Source organism: Oncorhynchus keta, unplaced genomic scaffold (assembly GCF_023373465.1).
Source record: "Oncorhynchus keta strain PuntledgeMale-10-30-2019 unplaced genomic scaffold, Oket_V2 Un_scaffold_5722_pilon_pilon, whole genome shotgun sequence".
NCBI lineage: Eukaryota > Metazoa > Chordata > Actinopteri > Salmoniformes > Salmonidae > Oncorhynchus > Oncorhynchus keta.
In genome coordinates this window covers 150,742-158,943 of record NW_026290965.1, presented here as the reverse complement: position 1 = coordinate 158,943, position 8,202 = coordinate 150,742, and the positions used below count along the sequence as shown (strand labels likewise).

Sequence of the window (8,202 nt, the reverse complement as noted above, 5' to 3'; positions counted from 1 at the left end):
TTGTTTCAGTTCAAGTTCTAGTTCAAGTGCAACATGTCTCTAACAATTGAACCAAAGTCAATTACCTAGGTTGCATTTATTAGGGCACACATGTAAAACATGCTTCAATGGAAAATTAAAACAAGTCCAGGTAGTCTCTCTCTGTGTCTGTGCATTTCTTCCATTTGGTGCCTAATAAATACGACCGACTCATTTTACAGGGCCACACTGTTCTCCACATTGTTGGGATTCAGGTAGGTATATGACAGGGGCAAAGAGACATTCCTGCCTTGGATTTCAAAGTTGTATTTCTTCAGCACATTTAGAGTTTCGTGAATCAGTTCCAGAGGGGTCTTCTCACTGAAGTGATCCTGATAGCCATTTCCAAGAGCGACCTAAGGAGGCAAGAGAGTTGATGGAATTTTAAATAACATGGAAACTGTTGTTTCATGAACCACTGAGTATATTTTAATTATGACTACTAAGGAAACGATTCGATTGGGATTGTCATGAAATGTTTTAAAGTCATAGAATATACTTTAATACAGTTTATCTCATATACTCACAAAGTCAGTGGACTGCCTGCTCAGAAGGTACACCGCTGCCATGCCATTAACGGTGGTATTGATGTCAGGGAAGGTCTTCAGCATGGTGCTCTCAGTACACTGCCCCTTAGTGGTGGGAGGTGGTTGTTGCAGAGCGATGGGGAAGTTGGGCATCCAGCCCCCAAAATCAAACTGGAATGACAATGGTGAAATAGATCAAACTACTTTGCTTTTCCAATATAATTTAACAGAAACAAACTAAAATGATACAATCGGTTTCATCACCTGTCCATTGTTGACTGCAGCATGTTGGACAGACACTGTGAAGATCACCATGGTGAGAAACTTGATCAGCTCTGTCATCAACCTGAAAGACTGAGGGATTCCTGCATGGAGAAGGTACAGTAAACCACTTCATTCAGACACTGTGAAGATCACCATGGTGAGAAACTTGATCAGCTCTGTCATCAACCTGAAAGACTGAGGGATTCCTGCATGGAGAAGGTACAGTAAACCACTTCATTCAGACACTGTGAAGATCACCATGGTGAGAAACTTGACCAGCTCTGTCATCAACCTGAAAGACTGAGGGATTCCTGCATGGAGAAGGTACAGTAAACCACTTCATTCAGACACTGTGAAGATCACCATGGTGAGAAACTTGATCAGCTCTGTCATCAACCTGAAAGACTGAGGGATTCCTGCATGGAGAAGGTACAGTAAACCACTTCATTCAGACACTGTGAAGATCACCATGGTGAGAAACTTGACCAGCTCTGTCATCAACCTGAAAGACTGAGGGATTCCTGCATGGAGAAGGTACAGTAAATCACCATGGTGAGAAACTTGACATCAACCTGAAAGACTGAGGGAGTCATTCAGACACTGTGAAGATCACCATGGTGAGAAACTTGACCAGCTCTGTCATCAACCTGAAAGACTGAGGGATTCCTGCATGGAGAAGGTACAGTAAACCACTTCATTCAGACACTGTGAAGATCACCATGGTGAGAAACTTGATCAGCTCTGTCATCAACCTGAAAGACTGAGGGATTCCTGCATGGAGAAGGTACAGTAAACCACTTCATTCAGACACTGTGAAGATCACCATGGTGAGAAACTTGATCAGCTCTGTCATCAACCTGAAAGACTGAGGGATTCCTGCATGGAGAAGGTACAGTAAACCACTTCATTCAGACACTGTGAAGATCACCATGGTGAGAAACTTGATCAGCTCTGTCATCAACCTGAAAGACTGAGGGATTCCTGCATGGAGAAGGTACAGTAAACCACTTCATTCAGACACTGTGAAGATCACCATGGTGAGAAACTTGATCAGCTCTGTCATCAACCTGAAAGACTGAGGGATTCCTGCATGGAGAAGGTACAGTAAACCACTTCATTCAGACACTGTGAAGATCACCATGGTGAGAAACTTGATCAGCTCTGTCATCAACCTGAAAGACTGAGGGATTCCTGCATGGAGAAGGTACAGTAAACCACTTCATTCAGACACTGTGAAGATCACCATGGTGAGAAACTTGATCAGCTCTGTCATCAACCTGAAAGACTGAGGGATTCCTGCATGGAGAAGGTACAGTAAACCACTTCATTCAGACACTGTGAAGATCACCATGGTGAGAAACATGATCAGCTCTGTCATCAACCTGAAAGACTGAGGGATTCCTGCATGGAGAAGGTACAGTAAACCACTTCATTCAGACACTGTGAAGATCACCATGGTGAGAAACTTGATCAGCTCTGTCATCAACCTGAAAGACTGAGGGATTCCTGCATGGAGAAGGTACAGTAAACCACTTCATTCAGACACTGTGAAGATCACCATGGTGAGAAACTTGACCAGCTCTGTCATCAACCTGAAAGACTGAGGGATTCCTGCATGGAGAAGGTACAGTAAACCACTTCATTCAGACACTGTGAAGATCACCATGGTGAGAAACTTGATCAGCTCTGTCATCAACCTGAAAGACTGAGGGATTCCTGCATGGAGAAGGTACAGTAAACCACTTCATTCAGACACTGTGAAGATCACCATGGTGAGAAACTTGATCAGCTCTGTCATCAACCTGAAAGACTGAGGGATTCCTGCATGGAGAAGGTACAGTAAACCACTTCATTCAGACACTGTGAAGATCACCATGGTGAGAAACTTGACCAGCTCTGTCATCAACCTGAAAGACTGAGGGATTCCTGCATGGAGAAGGTACAGTAAACCACTTCATTCAGACACTGTGAAGATCACCATGGTGAGAAACTTGACCAGCTCTGTCACTGAACTGAAAGACTGAGGGATTCCTGCATGGAGAAGGTACAGTAAACCACTTCATTCAGACACTGTGAAGATCACCATGGTGAGAAACTTGATCAGCTCTGTCATCAAACTGAAAGACTGAGGGAGTCCTGCATGGAGAAGGTACAGTAAACCACTTCATTCAGACACTGTATTGACATTTTGCTAATTATCCGGGATATAGTTTTGGAATGTTAACCATGAAAGGGAAGTTGACTTAAAATCCAGAAATTCCCAAGTGATTCCATACATTGAAACTAATTTGGTGGAGTTTGCCCTCTCTCCCTCTCCCTCACTCTCCCTGTAGTGCAGAACGCAGACAGCTGCAAAAACTAGTCACATGATACATTATGTATCGTTGTACACTGCTCGCTTTGCTTCTTTGTCAGTGAATGAGTCAATCAGAAATCTATGAATTGTGGACAAAAGTATTTTTCCATGGACATTGTAGATACTTTCACCAGCTAGCACAAGGACGAAGGACTCATCTGGACAGCTGGTAAGAGCTAGCTACTATCTTTTTCTGAGAGATTTAGAGGATTACTGCAGTTTTTGTCACCTTTGCAAAAATGTTTAAGTTTATTTGCCAACGTTTTGCTACTTTCTTGGAACGTGTCTGAAACAGAATCTCTGAACAACAGTAGCCCTGAACCTCTAGCTAATGCTAAACTAGCTGGATCATTAGACAATGTTAATCAAGCTGGACCTTTGGACAATGCTATTTACTTTGTAGCCCCCATCACTTCTCATGGGGGGCTACTAAAAAGATCTAACTACCACCAGCTTTTCAGGGAGATGGCACTTGGGTTGTTTGCTTGCTGGTCTTGTCGCTTTGAAGTGGCTGTGCAGGCAATGTACAATCTGCCAGATATGGAGTTGGGCCTGTAATAGCCTCAGTATTTCCCACGCACCTAGCTGATTCAGAACTCCTATACTGGGACAGCCTTTCGCTAATGGTTCAGAAGACCTACTCTGTTGTCAAGACCAAACTCAAGGAAGCCCTTGGCCCCAAGCACTCTCTTTAAGACACATGTAAATGCTTGCCCTAGGAAGCCTGGTGAGAGCTTGGATGTGTACATTGCTGACATCACTCGTTGGTTCTGGAGGCCTTCCCCGACTAGATCAAACCGCAGTGGTGAAGTTTCACCACTGCGGCCGGATTGGACCCAGCCTTGCATGCGAAGATTCATGGAGCGGAGGACATCGGTGATGCCCAGTTCGTCGCAAGTTTCTTTGAAAGAACTTGTGCAGCTCTCCAACTACATGCTGCATACCCGCCAGTGGCACAGACCCCAGACTAGGTTGCTATGTTTCGTTCTAATGACACAGATGAGAAGCTCCTTCATGCTGACTCTCACTGTGAATAGCCTGAAGAGTGAAGTACACCAGCTACAGGTGGGAAACCAGAACCTCACACAGTGTTTTGGCTTCTGGGCCGACAGGATCTCCACCCCATCCAATGATGCTGCCAGAAGAGCACTCTGCTTTTCACCAGACCATCAAACTCAACATCCATCATGAGCCTACTACTCACCTGAATGCCGTGGCCCAGAGTTTCACCGTCTGTAATTTATTGCCTCTCCAGAGTACTGCCAAGGCCAACGTGATTGGAGCTCTGATGGTGGAAGCTGTCACTACTACTCTCTAGACTACCCACCAAGAGTTCACTACCCAGACTACAGGCACCAGTCTAATGCAAGGGACAGATGACACAACAGCCCGAGTCAACCTCCAAGGATAGAGGGATATGTGAGCCCTCATTACAGGCTCAGTGTACACTTCCAGTCCCCTGACAGACATTAAGCAGTCTAACGTGTCTGGTTCCACACAGCAGGGAAACGATCACTAGTTGTTTGTTAAGGAGCAAACTTCAGCCAGTGCACCAGAACTCCTTTGACATCCCACGATTCAAAAACGAAAGTGACAAGATCGCTTCCACAGAGGGTGTTTCAGCTAACATACTTGCCATCTTTGAGGGAATTGAAGTGTCTGCTCTTCTTGACACAGGATCGACCATTTCCATCATCAGTGAGGATTTCAAAACTTCATATCCAGCTCTGAAAAAGTGCCCCATGAAGACATCCTTTGCATTTGCTTGCTCTGTCAATGGACAATGTTTGAACAATGTTTGGACATTCCCAGGACTTTGTCAGTATGCATTTCAGTATACATGTACTTGGATGATGTCCTCATCTACATCCGTTCCTTCAAGGGAAACACCTGCAGCACCTGGAAGTAATCCTCTCCCGATTCCAAGCCAGCGGCCTGAAGCTGAACCCTGCCAAGTGTCGTCTCACCCAAGACCAGGTACTATTCCTAGAGCACATCGTGTCCAAAGATGGAATTCAGCCAGAACCAAGTAATGTGCAAAATGTGAAGGACTGGCCTACTAACACATCCACAGAAGTGAGAGCCTTCCTGGGACTCTGGATATTACCATATAGTTTATCAAGAACTTTGCACACCATGCTGTACTGCTAAATATGCTGACTGAAAATAATGTTCCATTCTAGTGGACTTAAGCATGCCAAGATGCATTCTCCTACCTGAAACAGTCCTTGTCAGAGCCTCCCATAGTTGTCTTCCCAGACTTCACGCAGCCGTTCTACCTTTACACAGACGCATCCTGCTCTGCGGTGAGCACTGTGCTTGCCCAAAAAGAGGAGAGGCGTGAGACTGCTGTTGCTTATGCTAACCATGTACAAGAAGCTTTTACAGAATAAAAATATTCTAAAACCTGCTTGCAATACGGCACTAAAGTCATACTGTCCTGAATACAAAGTGTTATGTTTAGGGCAAATCCAATACAACACAAACTGAGTATCACTCTTCATATTTTCAAGCATAGTGGTGGCTACATCATGATATGGGTATGCTTGTAATTGTTAAGGAAAGGGGGAGTTTTTACAGAATGGACATGCAAAATCCTAGAAGAAAACCTGGTTCAGTCTGCTTTCCACCAGACACTGGGAGATGAATTTACTTTTCAGCAGGACAATAACCTAAAACACAAGACCAAATCTACACTGAAGTTGCTTACCAAGAAGACTGTGAATGTTCCTAAGTGGCCGAGTGTTTTAATTTGCTATGGCAAGACCTGAAAATGGTTGTCTAGCAATGATCAACAAAGAATGTGAGCTTTTATTTAACTAGGCAAGTCAGTTAAGAACAAATTCTTATTTACAATGACAGCCTAGGAACAGGTTAACTGTCTTACTGAGGGGCAGAACAACAGATCTTACCTTGTCAGCTCAGAGATTTGATCTGGCAACCTTTCAGTTACTGGACCAATGCTCTAACCACTAGGCTACCTGCCGCCTGACGAGCTTGAAGAATTTGGAAAAGAATAATGGGCAAATATTGTAGAATCTAGGTGTGCAAAGCCCTTACAGACTTACCCAGAAAGACTCACATCTGTAATTGTTGCCAAAGGTTATTCTAACATGTATTGACTCAGGGGTATGAATATGTATGTAAAGTAGATATTTCATTTTAAATAAATTTGCACAAAAAAAATGAAAACATTTTCACATTGTTATCATGGGGTATTGTGTTTAGATGGGTGAGAAAATAATAATATTTCATCCATTTTGACTCCAGGCTGTAGCACAACAAAAAGTGGAATAAGCCAAGAGGTATGAATACTTTCTGAAGGCACTTTATGTGCTTGTGGTGCAGGATTACTTTTCAAAGTACGTCAACCTCTGTGCCATGAAAGACCAGGGTCAGGTACCTGCTGGACCAATCTAACAAGACCCAAGTGATCCACTAAAAATGTTTAAGACCGTACACCTCACCTGTACCCCGACCTGGAATGAATGAGCCTTTGGAACACTTTCCTGCACCTCCTCGACCGCTGACCCTGACAGTCTTGTCAGGTGCCTTACCCTTCAGATCCTCAAGGCCCTGTGAGACATGGGAACACTACTTACCTGAGATGTCCCTGGATCCCCCTGTGCCTCACCAGGCCCCTTGTTAGGACCCCTCTTGCCCACCTGACCCCTCAGTAGACCAGATGTCTACACCTCAACCAGCAGTACTGGAGCAAAGTTCGTCTGAGCACCCAGATTGCCGTCGAGTTAGTCTCTTAAGTGACAGGGGAGTCTATGTACTGAAGTGAGAAGTCTATAGATCTATGGACCTCCAGCAGTATTCTTTTTTTCTTATCGAATGTGGAAATGGGGATGTTTCTCTAGGGGGCGGGGGGAAGAAATGTAAGATTATTGTATGAGAGTTATTTTCTAAGCCATTGTTGTTAGTCCTACAGTGTGGTGAATTGGAATGGTAATTGATTATCTACCTTGCAACTACTTTGCGCTCTTCTGATTGGTCAGATTTAGTTAATTATTGGAAGAGAACAGGAAGAATGGCAGTTCATGAATGCTTGTAACAGTGTTCAGTTAAAGATTTAAAAAACCAAAGAGTAATCAGTCTCCATCCAGTTTGTATCCACAAAGAGAGTCATCCATCCACCATTGACAGAACCATCAAATTCCATTAGTTTGTGTAACTATGTTTCCATCCACAGCTTTTATGTAAGTCACACTGTATAAAAAAAGTAATGACAGCTGTGATGGAAACAGGACGTTTCAGTACAATTACAATAAATCGACATTGTGGGATATTTGTGTGTCGGTCAAATGTATTATGCAAAAAAATGGCAGTGGAAATATCTTTTGTGCAAATATTGATATAATAACCATCATATCCAAGAAAACTTTGAGTCACGCAATGATATGGTGTGTGGTCCACTACCACTTGGTTATTGTGGGAAGTTTATAGAGCTGCAACAGGCCTGGTCTCGCTTTCCGTGGTTATGCTTCCAGGAACTGACACCGCCACTCATTTTTATCATACACATTTCAGCAACATGCTACAGATTAAATCAATTATGATGAACTTCCCAGAGTGGTGAAAGTGCACGGTGATGAGCTTGATGCTACTTTCCAAGAAATATCGAGGGGTTTATTCTGGTGACATGATGATAGATGCTTGACTACCGTTTGACAGATAAAAATCCATAATAATCTCATAATGTAGACTACACCCATCCTCACTGTACCTGCCAGCTGTTGTCTAGAGCACACGTGCCAAGACCAGAGTAGGCACATTTGCTATTTAACGCAACAGTTTGTGACAAAAAAATGTGATGGAAACACATTGAAGTTGAGATTTAAAAAAACAAAAACGTTTGTGAAAAAGTACATTTGTCATCATGCACTGATTTGTATTGCGGATACAAGTCCATTTGGTGGAAACACCATTGGTGGGACAATTTGAAAAAAGATTTTAGGATATTCACATGAAAATCTGATGCCAATTGGTTTCAAACCTACAGTAGATACTGTATGGAATCACTTGGAATTT

The 8,202-nt window shown here is 43.3% G+C and overlaps 1 long non-coding RNA gene across 7 annotated transcripts; it reads left to right on the top strand.

Moving 5' to 3' along the window:
- Positions 1 to 813: 813 nt before the first annotated feature.
- Positions 814 to 3,122, top strand: LOC127929204 (uncharacterized). 7 transcript variants are annotated; one of them, XR_008133847.1, is made up of 5 exons: positions 814 to 923; positions 1,029 to 1,343; positions 1,909 to 2,118; positions 2,224 to 2,433; positions 2,644 to 3,122. It is a non-coding gene; the product is annotated as an uncharacterized LOC127929204 (long non-coding RNA). The 7 variants fall into 7 exon arrangements; XR_008133845.1 differs by having other exon boundaries at positions 917 to 1,343; positions 2,644 to 2,748; positions 2,854 to 3,122; XR_008133844.1 differs by having other exon boundaries at positions 917 to 1,343; positions 2,644 to 2,853; positions 2,959 to 3,122.
- The last annotated feature ends 5,080 nt before the right edge of the window (positions 3,123 to 8,202 follow it).